Source organism: Neoarius graeffei, chromosome 10 (genome assembly GCF_027579695.1).
Source record: "Neoarius graeffei isolate fNeoGra1 chromosome 10, fNeoGra1.pri, whole genome shotgun sequence".
NCBI lineage: Eukaryota > Metazoa > Chordata > Actinopteri > Siluriformes > Ariidae > Neoarius > Neoarius graeffei.
This window is the reverse complement of record NC_083578.1, coordinates 37615869-37627234: the sequence shown is the minus strand read 5'-3', so window position 1 is coordinate 37627234 and position 11366 is coordinate 37615869.

Below are 11366 nucleotides of genomic sequence, written 5' to 3'. Positions count from 1 at the left end.
GGATCTTCTGAGCTTTTGCATTTTTGCCTTTTTCTTTTTGAATTATACTCTTTGTTTTTGTTTTTTTGTTTTGCCCTGGATTGTATATAGTGTACATAGTATAAATAAACCTTTTGTTACTTTTTCTACTTCCGCCTCACGCCTCTGCATTTGAGTCATTCCCCTGGTGGCCTAGTGGGGGTTTGCTGGATCATCACACCAACGAACCAGGTTCGAATCCCAGCAAAACCCTAACAGTTGATTAAGATCCACCTGTGTGCAATCAAAGTGTCACATGATCTAGATGTGTCACGTTCATTATGTCTTCTTATTAAATCAAGTCATTAGTTTTCTTTTGTTACAGACATGTAAAAGTTTTTTCCTTTACCTGACATGTTTTGACGGTGTAACTTCCGTCTTCATCAGAGGGTCACCCGGATGTTGGTGTGTGACGTGCTTTTGGTAAAGGAAAAAACTTTTACATGTCTGTAACAAAAGAAAACTAATGACTTGTCACATGATCTGTCACATGATGTCTGTATAAATCAACCTGTTCTGGAAGGACCCTGACTCTGCAACACTACTAAGCAAGCAACATGAAAACCAAGGAGCACTCCAAACAGGTCAGAGACAAAGTTGTGAAGAAGTATGGATCAGGGCTGGGTTAAAAAAAATATATCCCAAACTTTGAATATCCCAGGGAGCACCATTAAATCCATTAGAGCAAAATGGAAAGAATATGTCACCACTACGAACCTGACAAGAGAAGGCCACCCACCAAAACTCCCAGACCGGGCAATTAGGGCATTAGTCAGAGATGCAACAAAGACACCAATGATAACACTGAAAGAGCTGCAAAGATCTACAGCGGAGATGGGAGTATCTGTCCATAGGACCACTTTAAGCCGTACACTCCACAGAGTGGGGCTTTATGGAAGAGTGGACAGAAAAACATCATTGCTTAACCCTCTGGGGTTTGAGGGTATTTTCTGCCACTCTGCTGATTTGGCATGCCCTTTTTGTTGTCAAAAAATCTAAGTAGTATTTTCGAAGTCATATGGCTTTTTTGTATTCAGCACAAGTTCAGCTACAATAATATCTATGTAGTATGTATGTCATGATTGTACTTAAAAAAAGGAGATAAATGAAGATGTTGTAAAAAGCAGTTTTAGAACTGTGCTGGAATGTACGGGAAAAAACCCCCAACCATAACGTAACCCATTGTGTCAAACCGTTTTGGTCACTTGAGGTGATTCTGTTCAGTCTTAGGAATGTATCCAGCTAAATCTGCTCCATTGATTTGGACAATTAACTGTCTATCAAAAAAATTATGTCCTATTGTTTTGGGATAAAGGGTTGGCAGTGAGAGGGGTATTCAATGAGAAGTGTGAAAAATTTCCATTCCATTCAATGAGAAGAGTGAAAACCCCTCCCACTGCCAACTCTTAATCCCATCATCCATCCATTATCCATAACCGCTTATCCTGCACAGGGTCGCAGGCAAGGTGGAGCCTATCCCAGCTGACTATGGGTGAGGGGCGGAGTACACCCTGGACAAGTCGCCAGATCATCGCAGGGCTGACACATAGAGAGAAACAACCATTCACACTCACATTCACACCTACAGTCAATTTAGAGCCACCAATTAACCTAACCTGCATGTCTTTGGACTGTGGGGGAAACCGGCGCACCCAGAGGAAACCCACGCAGACACAGAGAGAACATGCAAACTCCACACAGAAAGGCCCCTCTTGGCCACTGGGCTCGAACCCAGAACCTTCTTGCTGTGAAGCAACAGTGCTAACCACTACACCACCGTGCCGGCCTTAATCCCATCAGATTAACTCTTAATCCCACCAGGACACATCACAATGGGTAAGGTAATGTTTTTCACACATTCCAACACAGTTCTAAAGTTGCTTTTTACAACAGCTTTATTTATCTGGTATTTGACTTTATTTTGGTATTTGACTATTCAGTGTCTTGAAATTAACCCTTGTACTATTTTACTCAGTTCAGAGCCACAACCAACTCTGTTACTCTGTTACACAATTACTCTGTAATTTTGTTCCCACTTCAAATCCAAATTTTATTCTCTAAACTGAAAAATAGAGCAAAAGTAACTATTTTTGAGGAAAATACTTTTAACTATGGAAAAATTGCTCAGACATTTTTCCTGTGTATGCACTACAGCGCACACATATCAACCGATCTGCTCATAATAAATAGAAGAAATATTTACACTTACTCGAGTTGATCTTGGGCTAGATCGAGTGGAATTAAAAATAATAATAATAAAAAATGAAAAAATGATAATTAAAAAAAGGCATTGCTCATCTTCAGTGTTGCAGTTCTCAAGATTGCACTGAATTGCTGTCCTGAATCATGAATTGATTTTCTGTCCTAAAATTGAATCGCTGTCCTGAATCATGAAATGAATCATTAATTGAATTGCTGTCCTGAATCATCCAAAGTGCATAAACTCTGCATGCCATCTCGAAAGAAGTTTTACCTCCAAATAGCCTGAACTTTGTCTGACAGATTTTACCCTGTTAATGGTGGGCATTCCCAGCGTGAAAGAGAAACCAATCGAAAGCGAAAGAGTGAAAGTGATTATCATGCTGTTACCATGAGAATAGTTTTTTATGAATGTGTAAGTGGGAGCTCAGCGCTCCAACTACAGTGTGACTGATTAAGGTGATAAGTTTTATGTTTCATCTAATTTAGGTCATTTAAAAATTATAATATTATTTGGCAGTGGGCACATAGGAAAGTGTAAAGTATAATGTTTCTGTCAATATGTTTATCATGCTTGTATGATGAAAAACTCATGAAGATATTTATCTAGATACCTACTCATTCTAAACCTGTCAAGGTTCACTGGCAAAGCTCTCGACCCCAAAGGGTTAAAAAAAACACATTTGGAGTTTGCCCAAAAACATGTGGCAGACTCCCCAAACACATGGAAGAAGATTCTATGGTCAAATGAGACTAAAATTGACCTTTTTGTCCATCATGGGAAATGCCATGTGTGGCGCAAACCCAACACCCTGAGAACACCATTCCTACAGTGAAGCATGGTGGTGCTTCACATTATGCTGTGGGGATATTTTTCATTTGCAGGGACAGGAAAGCTGGTCAGGACTGAAGGAAAGATGGATGGCACTAAATGCAGGGCAATTCTGGAGGAAAACCTGTTTGAATCAGCCAGAGGTTTGAGACTGGGACAAAGGTTCACATTCCAGCAGGACAATGACCTGAAACATACTGCTAAAGCTACACTGGAGTGGCTTAAAGGAAAACATTTAAATATTTTTGGAATGGCCTAATCAAAGCCCAGACCTCTATCCAATTGAGCATCTGTAGCATAACTTGAAGATTGCTATATACCAACACAACCCATCTTAATTTGAAGGAGTTGGAGCAGTTTTGCCTTGAGGAATGGGCAAAAATCCTGGTGGCTAGATGTGCTAAGCTAATAGAGACATACCCCAAGAGACTTGCAGCTGTAATTGCAGCAAAAGGTGGCTTTACAGTGTATTGACTTTGGGGGAGTGAATACCTATGCACACTCCAGATTTCTGTTTTTTTCATCTTAATTATTGTTTAATTATTGCCTGCTTTAGCCATTCCATGCAGGCACATGGAATGGCAGGGAGCTGCTCTCCCTGCCTCAATGCTTTCCATGTGGGCATGTGGAAAGGCAGGGAGGTCCCATATTCTGACCTTAATCAATGTCATCTCTGTTGTCATTGATGCTTGCTCTGTTCTGGATCCTATGGTTTTTTTTGCTGCAGCTCTCCCTGCTTTAGCCTTTCCATGTAGGCATATGGTAGGGCAGGGAGGTGTGCTCTCCCTGTCCTAAGGCTTTCCACGTATGCACGTGGAAGGGCAGGGAGGTCCCAGAACAGAGCCACCTGCCACATACAACTTGTTGCAAATATTGCAATGTAAATAAGTTCCTTGACAAAGTGATCCTGGCAGAAGTAATTTTTTGTTTATAATACTTTATGGGGCGGCACGGTGGTGTAGTGGTTAGCACTGTCGTCTCACAGCAAGAAGGTCCGGGTTCGAGCCCTGTGGCTGGCGAGGGCCTTTCTGTGTGGAGTTTGCATGTTCTCCCCATGTCCGCGTGGGTTTCCTCTGGGTGCTCCGGTTTCCCCCACAGTCCAAAGACATGCAGGTTAGGTTAACTGGTGACTCTAAATTGACCGTAGGTGTGAAGGTGAGTGTGAATGGTTGTCTATGTGTCAGCCCTGTGATGACTTGGCGACTTGTCCAGGGTGTACCCCTCCTTTCGCCCGTAGTCAGCTGGGATAGGCTCCAGCTTGCCTGCGACCCTGTAGAACAGGATAAAGCGGCTAGAGATAATGAGATGAGATAATACTTTATGTTCTTGTGTATAAACAAAGCCACGTAGCATATATACACCCATCATCCATAGGAACACCTGTATACATGCTTATTTATGCAGTTATCCAATCAGCCAATCATGTGGCAGCAGCACAATGCATAAAGTCATGCAGATACAGGTCAAGAGCTTTAGTTCATGTTCACATAAAATATCAGAATGGGGAAAAGGTGTGATCTCAGTAACTTTAACTGTGGCATTGTTGTTGGTTGTGGAGTATTTCAGAAATACTTGATCTCCTGCGATTTTCACACACAACAGTCTCTAGAGAATGGTATGGGGAAAAAAAACCATCCCATGTACAGAAGGCCTGCTGGCATCAAAACCTTGTTGATGAGAGAGATCAGAGAATGACCAGACTGCTCCGAGCTGACAGGAAACCTATAACTCAAATAAGCACTATTTACAACTGTGGTGAGCAGAAAAGCATCTCAGAATGCACAGCATATCAAAACTTGACGTGCATGGGTTACAACAGCAGAAGACCACATCAGGTTCTGCTCCTGTCAGCCAAGAACAAGAATCTTATCAAAAGAGCTATCATGGGCACAGACTCATCCAACCTGGATAAATGAAGATTAGAAAAAAAATCACCTGGTCTTTTTCCAGTTTTCAACTGTCCAGTTTTGGTGAGTCTGTGTCTTTTTCATAATAAACACATATAAACTCAATAGCAAACTTTTAAACTAAGGAAGGACAAACTGAAATCTCTAAAAGCCTTCTTTTGCAGCTATGATAAAGCACATGGCTGTTTCAGTGGAAAGGCAGATTCCTTGGCTGATTAATATAATTCTGAACAACCACAGGTATGATACAACCCTTAATACTCCACTGCCACGTACTGAAATGGAATTTTTCAGCTGACATATATAGCAAACATCAATATCTTAGCAACAGGACATTTTATATGTGCCATATGGGCCATTTATATGGATTATTATTACACTACATACTTGTAGTGTTGCCAGTTTTCCGACCAAGACATGGCAAGAATTTATGGCACTACATTTACCAATTTGACATGCTGACCATTGTGAAAGACAAAAATATAATCTATGTATGATCCCGGCATTAACTGCCCTGGTAGTGACATGAAGATTGCGAGTGCAAATCCAAGACAAACAATGCTGGACTCTTGAACCAAAGGCTCCCAACTCACAAATTTTCAGCTACGTGGATCATACTGTACTCACTCATTAGTTCCTTTGGGTAAATCATTCATTTAGTAACCACTTTATACCAGTCAGTGCCTTAGTGGATCCAAAGCTTATTCCAGGCACAATGGTATTTTCTATGTCCTATCATTTATACTCTGGACGGTACTCCAGTCCATTGCAGGGCACTATGCACACAGATATCTAAACCCTCATTCACATCTGGGGCAATTTAGAATAGCCAGTAAGAAATCCTGTGGAAAACCCACTTGGAGAGGGAGAGCATATGAAACTCTCTCACACACACACACACACACACACACACACACACACACACACACACACACACACAGACTCCTTGTGGTCCCCCAGTCAAAGGTTGATGTTGTCATGCACCTCATGCGCGCGCACGCACACACACACAGTAACCCAAGGCCAAGATTTTTATTTTTATTTCATCTACAATTTTATTCTTTTGAACAAAAAGAAGGAAGAGAAACAATTTGCTTTTAAATTTTGTATTTGCAATTTTGGATAATAAAAATAAAAATGGCTTATTAATTTCTGTTACTGACATGAAAATAGAATGGCCAAATGTACATGGACCATTAATGTCATTTTAATAATCAGTTAAATTGGCAAGCAAAAAAGCACTATTACAAAACTGAATGTGCTGATTGGACTCAAGCGCTCCATGTTGTCATGGTAATGTTGACAATAACACATAACGTGCATACTGATTAAAATTGTCTATAGCATGAAAGCTGTCTGTGGCTGGCTATTTGGCCAATCAGTCCAGCATAACATAGTCCCTTTTATCGTTATAGTGCATTTTGAACATTATTATTTATCGGGATGCAAAGCCCAGCCCCACCTCCTCGTGGTGCATCCTGGATAATGCTCTTGTCTATGGAGAGGGGTGGCTATAGAGGCTCTGGTGAAGGCAGGATAGGCCTAGCAAGCCACTGCTGGATATATATTGCTTGAGTTACTCAAGATAAGCATTGAAAGGACGGATACACTTGGAATAATCGACCTAGGAATGGAAAAGGAAAAGAGAAAGATAAAGGAAAAACTAAACCATTTCTAAAATTGGCTACTATAAAGGTTGGAACTACACGCGGTAAGGAAGAGGAAGTTATCGATCTCATGAGAAAGAAACATTGGGATATGGTGGGGAATATCGGAGACGACTAAAAGATGAGGGCTATAAAGTGCTACATGTTGCACTACAAGGGTTCTCAAGATGGATGCCATGGCATTGGTTTTGTCTTCTCACCAGAGATTGGTGCCACTGTTAAGGAGGTAAGCTGTGTCAACAATAGACTGATTAGGGTTACGCTTAAACTGAACCACCTCTGTCTGGACGTCATCCAAGTTTACGTACCACAGCAGCAGAGGCATCCAAATGAAGAAAAGGAAGAATTTTATAAGGCTTTGCAGGATCTCGCAGATGAAATGCCAAACAGGGATAATCTGATCGTGATTGGAGACTTCAACGGACACGTTGGGCCAAGAACCCCTGGACTTGAAGTAATAGTCTCCTTCTCAACAGGAGACCAAAACCAAGATGGAGAAAGGATCATTGATTATTTCATCTGTAATGGCATGTCCATCATGAATACGTTTTTTATGCACAAACCAGAACACAAATGGACTTGGTATACATGGCACTCTGATGCAAAAGATTATTCCCAAAAATCAATGATTGATCTTGTTTTAACAAATAGAATAAGTTTGGTTCACAATGCCAAAGCAAACCCTTCTGTTTCTTTTGACTTTGATCATTGAGTCATAGTGTCTAATATCAATGCACGTTTTACTCCCGTGAAACCAGCTACCAGGAGAGAGAGAGGGGCAGTGGAGAGGCTCAAAAAAGATGACATTAGAAAAATATTGATTAAAAAGATAGAGGAGATTCAGCTTACAGGAAAGGATGACAATGAGAATGTGGAAACAACATGGTCAAACCTAAAAGTATTTCTCAAGGAAACGATCCGAAAAACAATTGGAGTTAAGTATATAGGTGGAAATAAAAAGTGGACACCTTTCTGGACAGAGGAGGTACACACTGCAGTGAATAAGAAAAATAAGGCTTTCAAGTATTCGTTGAAGAAACTAACTGAGGAAAGCAAAAAAATTATGTGAAGGCTAGAAACACAGCTAAAATTGTGAAATGTAAAGCTGTCAAACAAGCATGGGAGTGTATTGCAGAGGATCTCGCTGAAGACTTTGGGGCAACAAAGAAATTACTACGTAGCTTGGCTAAATCATATAGGAAACCAAGAACAGAAATAAATGTTTCCATAAAAAGTGCTAAGGGGGGGTGGCACGGTGGTGTAGTGGTTAGTGCTGTCGCCTCACAGCAAGAAGGTCCAGGTTCGAGCCCTGTGGCCGGCAAGGGCCTTTCTGTGTGGAGTTTGCATGTTCTCCCCGTGTCCGTGTGGGTTTCCTCCGGGTGCTCCGGTTTCCCCCACAGTCCAAAGACATGCAGGTTAGGTTAACTGGTGACTCTAAATTGACCGTAGGTGTGAATGTGAGTGTGAATGGTTGTCTGTGTCTATGTGTCAGCCCTGTGATGACCTGGTGACTTGTCCAGGGTGTACCCCGCCTTTCGCCCGTAGTCAGCTGGGATAGGCTCCAGCTTGCCTGCGACCGTGTAGAACAGGATAAAGTGGCTAGAGATAATGAGATGAGATGAGAAGTGCTAAGGGAGAGTTCTTAACTGACCCTAATAAAGTGGATAAGCGTTGGAAGGAATATTTCAAGGGGCTACTCAATGTCTCCATTGAGGCCTGAGATGCAGAGGAAATGGAAGTTGTAGATGAGCTAATAGATGAGACCCAATATCAGATAAGATATGATGAGGTCTTAGATGAAGTCAAACATATGAAGAAGAACAAGGACCCTGGCTGTGATTGTATACTGGCTGAGATCTTTAAATGAAGACAGCAAAATGACAAGTTTGCTGATGCAGATCTTTAATGAAGCTTGGGAACAGGAGAAAATACCCTCAGATTAGATTAGTTTAGATTAGATTAGATTCACTTTATTCATCCCACATCGGGGAAATTCACGTGTTACAGTAGCAAGAAAAAGTCAAACAGATAACAAATAAAACTGAAATAAAAATGAGACAAACGAAAGATTAAGTACAGAGGGCTATTTGCATCATCTACCGTGAAAAAGTATAGAAAAAAAATTGCCTTATTGAGAGGCTCAGAAAAATTGCACATTACAGGTAGACTCTGTATATACGTATACACACACACATATATATATATATATATATATATATACATAAATAATTTTATATATATATATATATATATATATATATATATATATATATATATATGGGTGGCACGGTGGTGTAGTGGTTAGCGCTGTCGCCTCACAGCAAGAAGGTCCGGGCTCGAGCCCCGTGGCCAGCGAGGGCCTTTCTGTGTGGAGTTTGCATGTTCTCCCCGTGTCCGCGTGGGTTTCCTCCGGGTGCTCCGGTTTCCCCCACAGTCCAAAGACATGCAAGTTAGGTTAACTGGTGACTCTAAATTGACCGTAGGTGTGAATGTGAGTGTGAATGGTTGTCTGTGTCTATGTGTCAGCCCTGTGATGACCTGGCGACTTGTCCAGGGTGTACCCCGCCTTTCGCCCGTAGTCAGCTGGGATAGGCTCCAGCTTGCCTGCGACCCTGTAGAAGGATAAAGCGGCTAGAGGTAATGAGATGAGATATATGCATAAAAATACAACCCCGATTCCAAAAAAGTTGGGACAAAGTACAAATTGTAAATAAAAACGGAATGCAATAATTTACAAATCTCAAAAACTGATATTGTATTCACAATAGAACATAGACAACATATCAAATGTCGAAAGTGAGACATTTTGAAATTTCATGCCAAATATTGGCTCATTTGAAATTTCATGACAGCAACACATCTCAAAAAAGTTGGGACAGGGGCAATAAGAGGCTGGAAAAGTTAAAGGTACAAAAAAGAAACAGCTGGAGGACCAAATTGCAACTCATTAGGTCAATTGGCAATAGGTCATTATTAACATGACTGGGTATAAAAAGAGCATCTTGGAGTGGCAGCGGCTCTCAGAACTAAAGATGGGAAGAGGATCACCAATCCCCCTCATTCTGCGCCGACAAATAGTGGAGCAATATCAGAAAGGAGTTCAACAGTGTAAAATTGCAAAGAGTTTGAACATATCATCATCTACAGTGCATAATATCATCAAAAGATTCAGAGAATCTGGAAGAATCTCTGTGCGTAAGGGTCAAGGCCGAAAAACCATACTGGGTGCCCGTGATCTTCGGGCCCTTAGACGGCACTGCATCACATACAGGCATGCTTCTGTATTGGAAATCACAAAATGGGCTCAGGAATATTTCCAGAGAACGTTATCTGTGAACACAATTCACCGTGCCATCCGCCGTTGCCAACTAAAACTCTATAGTTCAAAGAAGAAGCCGTATCTAAATGTGATCCAGAAGCACAGACATCTTCTCTGGGCCAAGGTTCATTTAAAATGGACTGTGGCAAAGTGGAAAACTGTTCTGTGGTCAGACGAATCAAAATTTGAAGTTCTTCATGGAAATCAGGGACGCCGTGTCATTCCGACTAAAGAGGAGAAGGACGACCCAAGTTGTTATCAGCGCTCAGTTCAGAAGCCTGCATCTCTGATGGTATGGGGTTGCATTAGTGCGTGTGGCATGGGCAGCTTACACATCTGGAAAGACACCATCAATGCTGAAAGGTATATCCAGGTTCTAGAGCAACATATGCTCCCATCCAGATGACGTCTCTTTCAGGGAAGACCTTGCATTTTCCAACATGACAATGCCAAACCACATACTGCATCAATTACAGCATCATGGCTGCGTAGAAGAAGGGTCCAGGTACTGAACTGGCCAGCCTGCAGTCCAGATCTTTCACCCATAGAAAACATTTGGCGCATCATAAAACGGAAGATACGACAAAAAAGACCTAAAACAGTTGAGCAACTAGAATCCTACATTAGACAAGAATGGGTTAACATTCCTATCCCTAAACTTGAGCAACTTGTCTCCTCAGTCCCCAGACGTTTACAGACTGTTGTAAAGAGAAAAGGGGATGTCTCACAGTGGTAAACATGGCCTTGTCCCAACTTTTTTGAGATGTGTTGTTGTCATGAAATTTAAAATCACCTAATTTTTCTCTTTAAATGATACATTTTCTCAGTTTAAACATTTGATATGTCATCTATGTTCTTTTCTGAATAAAATATGGAATTTTGAAACTTCCACATCATTGCATTCCGTTTTTATTTACAATTTGTACTTTGTCCCAACTTTTTTGGAATCGGGGTTGTACTTTAAGGCCTATATTATTGCACATAATAATTGCATCGATGAGAGATGGCAGAGGTAGTAGTGGTGAAGTAGTGCAAATACAGTCCCCTCCAAAAGTATTGGAACGGCAAGGTCAATTCCTTTGTTTTTTTTGTACACTGAAGACATTTGGGTTTCAGATCAAAAGATGAATATGAGACAAAAGTTCAGAATTCCAGCTTTTATTTCATGGTATTTACATCTAGATGTGTTAAACAACTCAGAACAGAGCACCTTTTCTTTGAACCCATCCACTTTTCAAGTGAGCAAAAGTATTGGAACATGTGACTGATGGGTGTTTGTAGTTGCTCAGGTGTTGCCTTTTAGATTGATTGCTGAAACTTTAAATAGTTCTTGTTTTTGGCTTTGGGTTTCACCTGTGAAAACTACTGGTGTACTGAGCAACAAACATCGAACAGGTCGGCCAAGGGTAACAACAGCAGTTGAT